Here is a 13,153-nt window from a genome sequence, read left to right on the forward strand (position 1 = left end):
CTCCAGTGACTCAACTGCACATAACAACAATAACTATCTTTTATCATTGTGATTATTTCTAGATATGATATTCAAAACATTTAACAACTGTTATGTCCACTTGCTGTACAGAGGTAACTTGTGCTTGCTATGAGACTGAACACTGTGACATTGACGTGTCAAATGTGTTAATGGTTGGCTACCCAATGCGGACAGTGTGGGGTGGAGCTACCCAATTAAAACAAGCTTGGAAGCAGGAGTGGCATCCACTCCATAATAGCTTGCCTCCAGAAACTCTATGGACCTGGATAGAAAATGAAAGACACACAACCGTTGAGGACTCTCCTTCATAGGGTCGCTATGAGTTGCCTGCAACTCGACAGCACTTAACAACAACATGGACAAGCATTTGCTTGCTAGGCTTTCAAGGTCATTGCCAATGTCAGTATTTCCATTTCTAGAGCCCACTCCTGTTTGCTATGAGGACATATAGAATGGAAACAGAAATATGAGTTATAATGATAAGCTGCCAGGTCCTCAGCAGTGTCTAACAGAAGGGTAGTGACTGTGATTATGGCTCAGGTAGGACTTCTGGGATTTCTTGGAGTCATAAAATGCAATGTAATGAAAAAGAAATCACTTGGGAGGCAATGAGTGAAGCCAGGACCTACCAATCAGAATGAACTCCAAGCAGAAGTTATCTCAATACTGAGTTGAAAGGAAGTCTAAAGATGAGATAAGACTTTACTAATTTTATACACTCGAATGTGCCTTGCTGGAACAAAGGTTAAAGACTCAGTTGCTAAAAAATGGTTAGTGATTAGAACATTACCCTCCAAGAATAAATACCAAAAATATGCATCGCATACAACAACAATGATTTGTGTCTGTAAAAGTTACACCCTATTATATTCTATTGTGCCACTATGATGTAAAACTGACTTGATAATACCTATCAAAACCAACAATATGGTCATAACTATATATCTGCTTACAGCTAAATGTCTGCTTGCCAGATTCCATGATTATTTCCTAGGGTGCTCTGGGAACTTAGTAGTAAGGAGCTGCGCTGCCAACCCAAAGGCACAGGGTTTGAATTCACCAGCTGTTCCATGGGAGAATGAGGGGCATCTCCACCTGTGTGCTTTCCTGGCCTTTGAAGACCCACTGGAGGGTCAACTCTGTGTCAGTTATAACTCAATCACACATAACAAGAACAACAACATTTATTTCTTAAGTTATAGTTATTAAGATAATCAGTACTTAAAGGCAGACTTCAAAATTCATTAAAAATTAATATAATGTTAATTACACGGTATGGTAATGTGCTCCCTGGAATTACATTTATATGTACAAGCATACCACATTTTTGGGGGTCACTTTATTTCTCTTTGGAGGTATTAACATTTTTAGAAGGTGAAGTTTGGAGCGTTGCTATATGGGGAGTCGATTAGTACCAACTTTTCAGAGCATGCTCTCACCTTGTGTGTCTGTTACACATTTACTCACAATATTTTAAACTTCTACATAATGGTAATGCATGCATATTAAATTACTGAATAGAATAAATACAACTTTTATATGCACTTCTGTTGTAGTTATGTATCATCTAGTTAGAACCAACACATAACTGGGGGGTTATGGCCCTTTTTTCTCCCATCGATCAGCTGGTGGATTTGAACTGCATGGCTTTGGGTTTATAGTACAACTCTTTACCACTAAGCTACAGAGCTCTTAAATATTCACTGAGAAGTCAAAAAAATGTGTATGGCAATTATTTTATTTCTGTGGTCTAAAACTGACCTCACCATTTATCTGAAGTATGGTTTTTGAATATTTTTTTCCATTCTCCTTAAGACATTATTGCCAATGTCATAAGGATCTTGGCAGAAAGCAAAAAGTTCCAGAAGAATGTCTGTGTTTCATTGACTATGAAAAGACACTTGACTGTGTAGATCACCACAAATTTTAGTTAATCTTGAGGAGAAGGAGAATTCCAGAACACTTGATTGCACTCTGTGAAACCTATTCTCAGACCAGGAGGCAGGCATCAGAACAGAGCAAGGAAACATTACATAGTTCAAAGATCAGAAAAGGAGTTTATCAGGGAAGTGTCCTGCCTCCATACTTTTTTTCAATATTTATGCAGAACAGCTCATTCTGGAAAATGTGCTTTTTGAGGAGGAATGTTACATCAGGGTTTGAGGAAGACTCATCAACAATATGCATTATGCAGATGACACAAACTTTCTTGCTGAAACTGAGGAGGATCTGAAGCGTTTGCTGGACAATGACTAAGGATGACAGAAGTTGTGGTGCTAGGGAAGAGTCTTGGACATACCAATAACTTCCCAAAAAAAAAAACCCAAATAAATCTGTCTTGGCGAGGACAAAACCAAGTTTCTCCTTGGAGGCAAGGATTTTGAAGCTCCATCTCACATAATTTGGACACATGGCCAGGAGGGACTGCTCCTTGGAGAAGAACAACATGCTTGGAAGGGTGAAAGGACAGTGCAGGAGAGGAAGACCCTGGATGAGATTTATTGATACAGTAAGAGTGACAATGTAGGTAGGTGTGTCAGAGTCAGTGAGACTGGCTCGGGATAAGGCTAGTTTCAGAGCTATTGTACGTAGGGTTGTAGGCAACTCGATGACACATAATAATAACAATAACATTATATTATGTGCAATATGTAGTTAAGCACGAAAGTTTCTTTTCTAATATTAAAGAGTGTATTTAATCTTGAAGTGCAGCTCTGACATTTAGCTAAGAAAACACAAACAAGGTCACTCATAACAGACAGGGACATGAACTCAGAGCAAGTATTCTTGCATAGCCCCTGGTAATGATAAGAGATAATCTAGAAACAAAATTCTGAATGAAAAGACATTGTTTTCTGCTTCAATGTTTTTGTGCCCTGGGATAACCAGAAATAATTATTGAAACAAACCTCTTGTTAATAATAATTATACTTGGTACTATGAAAACAAGAACAAACAACAATTATCTATAATTTCTCATTTGCAAAGCACTCTCATTATGCTAAGACTTCTTGTCTGAGTTTGATAATATGTTATGCATGTGGGAAAAACTCAAATCTTTTTAATGTTTTGAACCATACTGGCAATTTTTGATCAATACAATGTGGGTATAATTGTTTCCTGTTTAAGATAGAAAGCTTCTTTAGGCAGTATAGATTATTGAACAAGAAGTATCTTTTGTATTTCTTAGACAGTGAGGTAAGCGAACAAAAAAAAATGCACTTTGTTCCTATATCAGCAAGAATTGGCTCAGGACCAGAGAAATAGAAACTAGCCAGGCAGTCATTATGAAAATACTACTAAGAAAACTGAATATATATGAAAATTATGAAGCATTTCCATTTTTGGACTTTATCATATATCATATATTTTACCAAATTTGACTAATTCTTTGTTTGTAAATCCTTAAAATTTATTTACTTAATCTGAGCACAGTAATTCTGTAGTTTCTCAATAATTAATAATTCTGTAACTTCTCAAATTATTATTTCTCAATAAATTTTTAATTCTTCAAGGGTATATTTTTAATTTCCATTTGCTTTAACCCTTCACTGTGTTATTCACATTAATAGTTTGGATGTTATTGTTGTTGCTGAGTACCATCAATCAGAACCTACCTGTAGCTGACCCCCAGTGGGTTTTCAGAGGCAGTTAATCACACGGGAAGAAATTGCCCATAGCTGTTCATCAATAGCTCAAAAAAATTTGTAATTTTACTACATTGAGTACTAGTTTCCCTATCTATAAAAAATAGTTGGTAATAAATTCTAATTCTTTAGGGTTTCCCTGAAATTTGAATGAAACCATGAACGCAAACTCTTAGGACAATGTCTGGCACCAAAGTAATCTCTCGATTCATGACAAAAATGTGTTCAGTTTTATTATAACTATAGAGTTGAGGGAAATGGAAATCCAAGAATATTTGATTGTGCTTATGTGAAACCTATACTTGGACCAGGAAGCATTTCTCAGAATGGAGCAAGGAAACATTGCATGTTTCAAAATCAGGAGACTAACGTGTCCGGGATTTATCCTGTCTCCATATCTTTTCAATCTATTTGCAGAACAGATCATTCAGGAAGCAGGGTTTTATGAGGAGGAATGTGGCATAAGGATTGGAGAAAAACTCATCAACAATCTGTGTTATGCAGATGAAGCAACTTTGCTTGCTGAAACAGAGAAGGATCTGAAGGGCTTGCTGCACAAGGTCAAGAACTGTAGTCTTCAATATGGATTGAAGCTCAACATCAAGAAGACAAAAATTTTCACAACTGGCCCAATTGGCAGCACCAGGGTAGATGGAGAAGAGCTGAGGCTGTTAACAATTATAGCTATTTGGCTCCACAATTAACACTCTTGGCACCAGCAGTGAGGAAATCAAAAGATGAATTGCACTGGGAAAATCTGTTGCCAGGGACCTCTCCAGAGTGCTGAAAAGCAGCAATGTCAATGTAGAGACTAAAGTATGCCCAATCCATCATGGTATTCACAGTTACTTGCTATGCATCAGAGAGCTGGATAATGACTAAGGATGAATGAAGAAGAATTGATGCCTTTGGATTGTGGTGCTGGAGAAGAGTCTTGAAGATGCTATCGACCTCCAAGAAAGCAAATAGGTCTGTCTTAAAGAAGGTGAAACCAAGTTTCTCCTTAGAGGCTAGGATTTAAAGATATGTCTCATGTATTTTGGTCATGTGCCAGGAGAGAGCAGTCCTTGGAGAAGGACATCATACTCATACTGAGAAGTGTGGAAAGACAGCACCGGAGGGAAGACCGCCTGGATGAGATGCTTTGATATTGTAATTAGGACAATAGAAATTGATGTGCTTGAATTAGTGAGACTAACTCAGGACAGAGTAGGGTTCAGAGCTGCTGTACATAGGGTTGCCATGGGTGGCAAGCAACTTGAGCACACATAACAACCACAACATAGAATTGAACTTAAATCATATTACTGAATTTTATTTTTTTTAAATAAAAATGAAATTGCATTTACTCTGTATAATCCAAGCTAAGGCTATTTAACCCACTGTCTTTAAATTCATTCTAGCTCATAGTAACCCATCCATCAGGTTTCTGAGAATATAAATCTCTAGAAGACTCTACCAAACTCTTTCTCAGAGTAGCAGAGTCAAACCTCCCAACTTTTCCGTTAGAAGTCCAACAATAACACATTACATAAACAGCTCTCCTTAATCTAAGGCTGATACTATTTATCTTTGAATTGGAATCAACACATAGCTGATCTTCAAGTGGGGTTTCAAAGGCTGTAAATCACATGAGACTAGATCACCCATTTTTCTCATGCAGAGCAGCTGATGAATTTGAACCATGTTTCTTTGCAATGGCATCACAGTTCCTTACCATTAGATCACAAGAAAATCTTCTAAACTGACATTGTTTGTCCCATCGAGTTGGAACCCACTCGATGCCACTCGATCCCACTGGGTTTTCAAAGGCAGTAAATCACATGACAGAGAGGCTGGTGGATTCGAACCAAATATCTTTTTACTGAGGCTGACTTGTTGTTATTGTTGTTGTTGATTGATGTCCAGTCAAGCATGACTCATACTGACCCTGTAAATAAAAGACCTAAAGCCTTCCTATAACTATTGTCATTTCTCAAGGTTCATATAGTTTCAAGAGGCATGTTGTTTAGTAAGTGGATGCCACTACTGCTTTCATTAAGGCTGATAGGCCAACTTAAAATTTTTTACACAAGATTATGTTAGGTACCATAAGAGTGACTTCAGTTTTAAACAAAGTAATTATACCACTGGAAATAAGGGTCAGCGTTTCTATTTTATAGACCTGTTACTTCTTTGAAGAATTATTTTTATTTCTCCATGGACAGCACAATGTGAATATTAAGTATAACATCTATCAAACTGAGAAAGTTGCATGTGTGAGTTATAAATGATCATATTTGTCCTCCCTCTGGGACTTGGTTCTAAGAGCCAAATAAGCTTAGGCAATTTTCCAACTGATCAAAATAATTTTCCCGCGTGTTGGCATGCTAGCTCATCTGGAAGGTGAAATAGTATCTAATATAAAACCAGCCAATCTATTTAGTGCTCTATTCAATTTATGAAAAATGAACTTACAAAAGAAAATTTTCAGTTAAGAGACCATTTATTGATCTTAATTCTTGTTTTTTTTCTCAAATTTTTTGTATGACAGAATGGTTTCTAATTCTCCAAAAAGGTAAAATCCTCCTCAAAATACTTTGAAACACATATATCTAGAATATAAAATCATCATAGTCATAAATGACTAATCATGATTTAGTCATAGCAATTTTTTGTAGTTCAAATGGTAGACAAGTAATGCTCTGAACCATAGAATTATATTATGAAGAACATATTATATATATTACGAAGAAAATATTTATATATAGTAATTAACTGGCATTCAAATTGGTATAATAAATTACCATACATGGATTATGACAAAATCTTATTGTTTTTATAGCATTATTTGGTTAATAGTCCTTTCACACAAAAAGAAATACTAGAATTAATTCTTACTTTTACATTCCCTGAACTTAAGAAATGGTACTTAAGTTTTTGTTGATTTAGGACTTAGTGCTATATTTGACAGAAAACTCAAAAAGTTTTTTAAAACTGATTTCCACATTTAAACTAAAACCAAATCCACTGCTATAGATTTCATTCCAGCTCTTTGCAACTATCAAGGGTATTTATGAGCCTGTAAATCTTAACAGGAGGAGACTTCTCAGAGGGTCACTATGAGTCAGAATGAACTCCATGGAAATATACTGTCTATATTTAGGCACCAAATTTGCAAAAGAGAAGAAATGTGGACCTTTTTAAAATATGTGGACCTTTTTTAAAGGAAGGAATTGAAAAACAGAATATATAAAAATTTTAAAAAGTCATTTTAAATGATAAAAGAAGAAATATACATGTTCACATGCTCATTATTTAAAATTCAGAAGAAAACCAACCACAATCCCTTATCAAAAAAAGAAACTAATAGCAAAACATGCAGAAATATGTTTTGCCAGACCCACTTCACTTAACAATGTTAAATATATATGGATAAATGTGTTCAAAACTATTGCAATTGGAAGGAGCGGTCTGAACTAATTCTGAACTCAACTCCACTCAACAACGAACAACAGAGGTTTTTAAAGTCTGAAATGATTTAATGGAAACTTATTAAGGATGTGAGAAAGATTATTAGTGAGACGATAAATTATTGTTGCAAGAAGGGACCAGTCAGTGGAGAGGGACATCATTCTTGGAAAGGTGGAGAAACAGTGCAAGAAAGGGGACCCTGGATGAAATTAATTGACTGGGGTAACTGGAATAGGTGTGTCAAACGCAATGAGTATAGCTCAAGATAGAGCAAGATTCAAATCTGTTAGAGCAAGTTTCAAAGCTATTGTCTATAGGATAACTATGAATTTCAAGCAATTCAATGGTACATAACAACACCATGCCCCCAGATTTGTAGGTCACATGTCCAGAAGAGGGTAGGATTGAGAGAATGAACTATCCCAGGGCTTTATTTTGTATTCTAGAAGAATGTAAATTATATGATCAAGGTAACTTCTACTTTGAATTTATTGGTAATCATATCATGAATACATTGAAGGAATGGAAATCTCAAAACATCTAATTGTTCTCATATGAAACCTATTCCTGGGGCAGAAGGCAGTCATCAGAACAGAAAAAAGGAAACATTGAATGGTTCAAGATCAGGAAAAGAGCTTATCAGGGAAGTGTCCTGTCTCCATACCTTTTCAATCTTCATGCAGAACGGATCATTCTGGAGGAAGTTGCCAAGAATTAGAATATAATCAAGGATATATATCAATATATTCTGGGTCACATTACCAATAGTGAGAGAATCTGGGTTTAAACCCAGGCAGACTAAATCTAGAGCACATGATCTTTACCAGTATGTTACTTCTCTCTCAAGTGGAGTTATGAAGCTAGTACAATACACAAAGAATATAAGACTGACTTTCTCACTGAACTATATAGAATCTAGTATCTAACTCTTCTCCCAGTATTCCTCATTCTGTCTATTAAATTAAAAATTGTGTAATAAGTATCTAAATATGTATGAATAAATATGCATATACATGTGTGTATACACCCAGCACTCATTGTATGTCTGCAGTATCTATCCCTCTTACTTGTACAGTGCTTATGTTGTTTTTGTTACTCTTTACAACTTCAGAGCGATTTTGCCATATAATTGCTTTTTTGTCTTCAGAGTCTGTAAATTGCGTATGAGGAGAATGTCCATCTTTCTGTTCTTCTGTAGAACAGCTGGTTAAATCAAATCATGAGCCTTTGAGATGACAGTGCAACGCTTTACCACTAGGATACTAGAGAATTTTTTTAATACATTTACTGTATATACAAACAGTGGCTAACTCTGAGAGAATGGGGATCCCAGAACATTTGATTGTGCTTATGCAAAACCTATTCTTGGACCAGAAGGCAGTCATCAGAACAGAGCAAGAAAATACTGCATGGTTCAAAATTGGGAAGGGTGTGTGCCAGCAATGTGTCCTGTCTCCATGCTTTTCAGTTGATATGCAAAACAGATTATCCAGGAAGCTGAGCTCTATGAGGAGGAATGTGGCATCAGGATTGGAGGAAGAATAATCAACAGTCTGTTTTATGCAGATTGACACAACCCTGCTTTCTGCAACTGAGGAGGACCTGAAGTGCTTGCTGCAGAAACTCAAGAACTACAGTCTTTAATATGGATTGAAGCTCAATAAGTTTTTGATAAATAAAATATTGTGGATTTGTAAAAAGAAAGCAAAGATTCTCACCAATGGGTCAATTGACAGTATCATGATAGATGGTGAAGAGACTGACATTGTTAACAGCTTTAGTGTGCTTGGATCCACAGTCAACACTCTTGATACCAGCAGCCAGAAAATTGAAGGACAAATTGCATTGGGCGTGTCTGCTGTCAGAGGCCTCTCCAAAGTACTGAAAAGCTGCAATGTCAGTCTGGAGGCTAAGGTGCGCCTGATCCAGGCAATTGTCTTTGCAATTTCTTGCTATGTGTCAAAAAGCTGGACAATAATTAGGGATGATAGAAGGAGAATTAATGCCTATGAGCTATGGTTCTGGAGAAAAGTATTGAACATACCATGGACTGCTAGGAAAACAAAGAGAGAGTGAGACCAGGCTGCTCCTTGGAGGCAAAGATTCTGAAGGTTCATCTGACATACTTTGGACATGTTGTAAGGACTGGTGTCCTTGGAGAGGAATATCATGTTTGGGAGGGTGGCGGAATAGCACAAGAGAGGAAGACTCTTAATGAGATGGATTTATTCAGTGACTGGGGTAATGGGCTAAGTGTGTCAGAGACAGCAAGTTAGGCACAGAATAGAGCAGAGTTTAGGACTATTGTACATAGGGTGGCTGTTAGTCGCAGGTGACTCGATGGCACATAACAATAAAATATAAAAATTAAAAAATGGAAGCACAGAAAAATATGTCTTCCCTACATTTTTCTCAGAGTTGCTTTCTAAAAATAATACACGCCATCACAACCATCTTTGTTGTAACCATTTCTGTGTTTATAAATGCATTATCTCTGAGAAAAAAAAATAATACACACATGCAATCTAAAGTCTTTGAGAATGCTTTCTAATTTTTCTTGCCAGATCATATTGTTTTGACATTTCTTTAAGTATTATATATAGGGTTATTCTAATAGGGCACAGAATGCCCTACATAAAACACAGGATAATGTTCCTGAGGTGGGAAAGGGTAGGTATTATTTCAATTACTTTATTTTCAGGAAATCAAGAATGCATGTACTTTTTAAAGATGTACAAAGGCTAATAACTGACTATTTTGAAACTAATTATCCCCACAATGATTGTGAGCCTATCAACCATCCTTACTTAAACTTGTCCTTAATCCTTCACTTGGGAAGAGATTAATAGGATGAACATATTCCAACTATCTATATTTATCTCAAATGTGATAATAAAATGAACTGACAGACCAGCTCAGGTGAAACCATCATCTGACATTTCCACTCAATTAAAAAGCTAAATATACTGTTACTGATGCAAAAAAAGAAATGTACGAAGCACTTAGAATTCCTGAGATCAGGTTCAGAGTTTTACCACCATCTTCTGAGATTAAAACGAAAGAATTTTGCACCTGCTACTGCGGCATTTCATCATATTAATTTATAAAGTTGGAATTAGGGCATAGAGTTTGGAACTTTCTCTTTAAAAGTCAGAGTCTAATTCTTCTAACTTTTTCATGAAGACATTTTCTTTCTGAGAGAAATGCCTTATACTAATCAAGGTATTTATTGTAATAGTCATCTTTCCAAACTTAAAAGGAGAAACTCTCACACACAGACAGGATTCTTGTTATCGTTTACCTTCCTTTTAATTTTTTTTAATGATTTAATCTGAACAGCTCCAACCCTTACTTAGGTTAATACTTGTATTTTTCATTATTAATATTCACTTTCATTTTATATTATATTGTGGGGGTTTTTAGCAAAAGTATACAGAAGAAGTTTGGGTTTCAGTCATTCATTCACTCATTGACACATGTTTTCTTCCTACCCCACCCTACACCCTCTCCCAATTCAGCTTGTCACAAACTCAAATTTTTTTATCTTTTAAAATTACTTTATTTAACATAAGCATTTCTCGATGAAAAATAATCATAACAAGGGTATGGCGTATGTTTAGGAATTAAAAACCTTAGTTTGGGTATCTTATGAATTCCTGTTAAATATGAAGGCACTTGAAGTTTAGTTTAAAATACACAGTAGTGAGCTGTGTACACAAAAATGGAAAAACCCACACACGAAACCAAAGTTCACAACAGCAATTATCCTGTAACTAATTTGCTCTTAGAACTTCGTGCCTTTAGGCTAACAAACAATCTAAGTTTGTTTAATCTTAATTAAACTTATCTTTCAAAATTAACTTGCTCGGCTGGCAAATGAAAAATGATTCCCCTTTGGACTCATACATACATAAATTAAAATGCAGGATGCTCTGAATCCCTGAAGAGAAAATCACTTAAGTATTCACTCTTGCAGCAGACAGCTTAAGTACACAATAATGTCCACTTATCTATACATATTTCCTAGAGCGGGTAGGTGCTGTTACTTGGTAGTATATGAATACGGACAGCTGAGTAGCTGTTGCCTTGGACAATGAAAGCTGTGGATGGTGCTGACCAGAACATGTCTTACTGCTTTCATGCTAATTTGCATTTCTGATTTAACTTAATATAGCTTAATATTTCTGATTTAATTATCTTAGATAATTTTTTATTATTATCAAAGTATATTTAGTTGTAAAGGGAAATCAGGCAGAGCACAATTTTAAATGTATTATCATTGAATAAAACTATATTACCTTCAAGTTTATTTGTAACTTAAGCTACAATCCTTAGAATCTCCACATTGAAAGAAAAGCTCTTGTTATCATAGACTTATCATTCATTGTTAGTTAATCTGTGACATTTTCACCGAATCATCTTTGTATGTCTAAAGTTTATTGAGCTCAGAAAGAATACAATCTTTAAAAAATACTTGCTAAAAAACAAACCAAGAACCACAAAGATATTTTTAAAAAATTTACTAAAAAAATTTTACTTTAATGAGTATATGAATCAATTTGTCTTTGTATACAATTTTTAGAATTTAAGAAAATCACATTTGCTACCTTTCCTGTAATGTATTTGCCCTTGTTGTTGTTATGTGCCGTCGAGTCGTTTGCAATTCATAGCGACCCTATGTACAACAGCCCTAAAACCTGCTCTATCCTGTGCCAATCTCATTGCCTCTGACACACCCATCCCGAGGGCAGCCCATGCCGGGCAGAGGGCTGCGATAGCACACCCCTAGCTGGGGGCCGAGGGCAGCCCACACCGAGCAGGGCAACATCTCCCAGGAGCTGGCTGGTATACTCCCCCTCCAATTGCCCCTACCCCAGTCTGGTCCCCACACCTGACTGAGGACTCTGTGGTCAGGGATAGTGTTTTCAATTCCAGCACTGCCACTTTTACACCCCCATAAGTGGTCATACTATATTTTGAAGTAGGTGAAACTGCCCGCCCCCTTTATATATGATAAAGGGAACCTGAGAATTGTGAACAGACTCCCCCCAGGTCTAACCATCTTTTCGCAGAAGCATTCAACAGAACAAATATGTGGTACATTTAGGATATTGGTCGTCTTGTGCATGCTACCACTGTTAAGGTCATCAGACTCACAGTGACTTTCAGTAATCCATGGCATAGGTAATCGTTGTCTTTGGCCTGTCCAATACATAGGTAATCGTCTTCTTTGGCCCATTTCTCCTTGGGAATCCTTGAATTCCTGTTGTTGAGCCTTGATTTTCACTGAGGGTTAGTCATCAACTGTTTAAGTTTTCAATTATCAATAAGCCAAAGTCTGTGGAAGGCCATAATGGCACTGCTTTAAGTGGTTCACTGCTCACGCAGCTCACCACGCTATCTCTGCCTCCAGCACCATCTTGGATCTCCCTTGCAATACATTTTTTTATTTCCTGGCTGCTGGTGCCAAGAGTGTTGACTGTGGAGCCGAGCAAACTGAAGCTGTGAACAATCTCAATCTCTTCACCATCCATCCTGATTCTGCCAACTGATCCAGGGGTGAGAATCTTTGTCTTCCTGACATTGAGCCTCAGTCCATACTGAAGGCTGCAGTCCTTAACCCTCTGCAGTAAGTGCTCGAGGTCCTCTTCAGTTTCAGCAAGCAGGGTTGTGTCATCTGCATAACGCAGATTGTTGATAGATCTTTCACCAATCCTAACGCCGCATGTCTCCTCATAGAGCCCAGCCTCTCAGATAATCTGCTCTGCATGCAGGTGGAAAAGGTATGCAGATAGAACACATCCCTGGCACACACCCTTCCCAATTTTGAACCATTCAGTGTTGCCCTGCTCTGTTCTAACGACTGCCTCTTGATCAAGGATATATTACCCATGTTGTTGTTGTTGTTATGTGCCGTCGAGTCGCTTGCGACTCATAGCAACCCTATGTACAACAGCCCTAAACTCTGCTGTGTCCTGTGCCAATCGCACTCTCTCTGACACTCCCATCCCGATTATCCCAGTCACTGAATC

At 36.9% G+C, this 13,153-nt stretch overlaps 1 pseudogene; it reads right to left on the bottom strand.

Annotated features, from left to right (window-relative positions):
* LOC102864005 overlaps positions 1–11,949 on the bottom strand; it is a 180,845-nt pseudogene extending 168,896 nt beyond the window's left edge.
* Between the last annotated feature and the right edge of the window lie 1,204 nt (positions 11,950–13,153).

Source organism: Elephantulus edwardii, unplaced genomic scaffold, assembly GCF_000299155.1.
Source record: "Elephantulus edwardii isolate Elephantulus edwardi_28Jun2011 unplaced genomic scaffold, EleEdw1.0 scaffold00240, whole genome shotgun sequence".
Taxonomy (NCBI): Eukaryota; Metazoa; Chordata; class Mammalia; order Macroscelidea; family Macroscelididae; genus Elephantulus; species Elephantulus edwardii.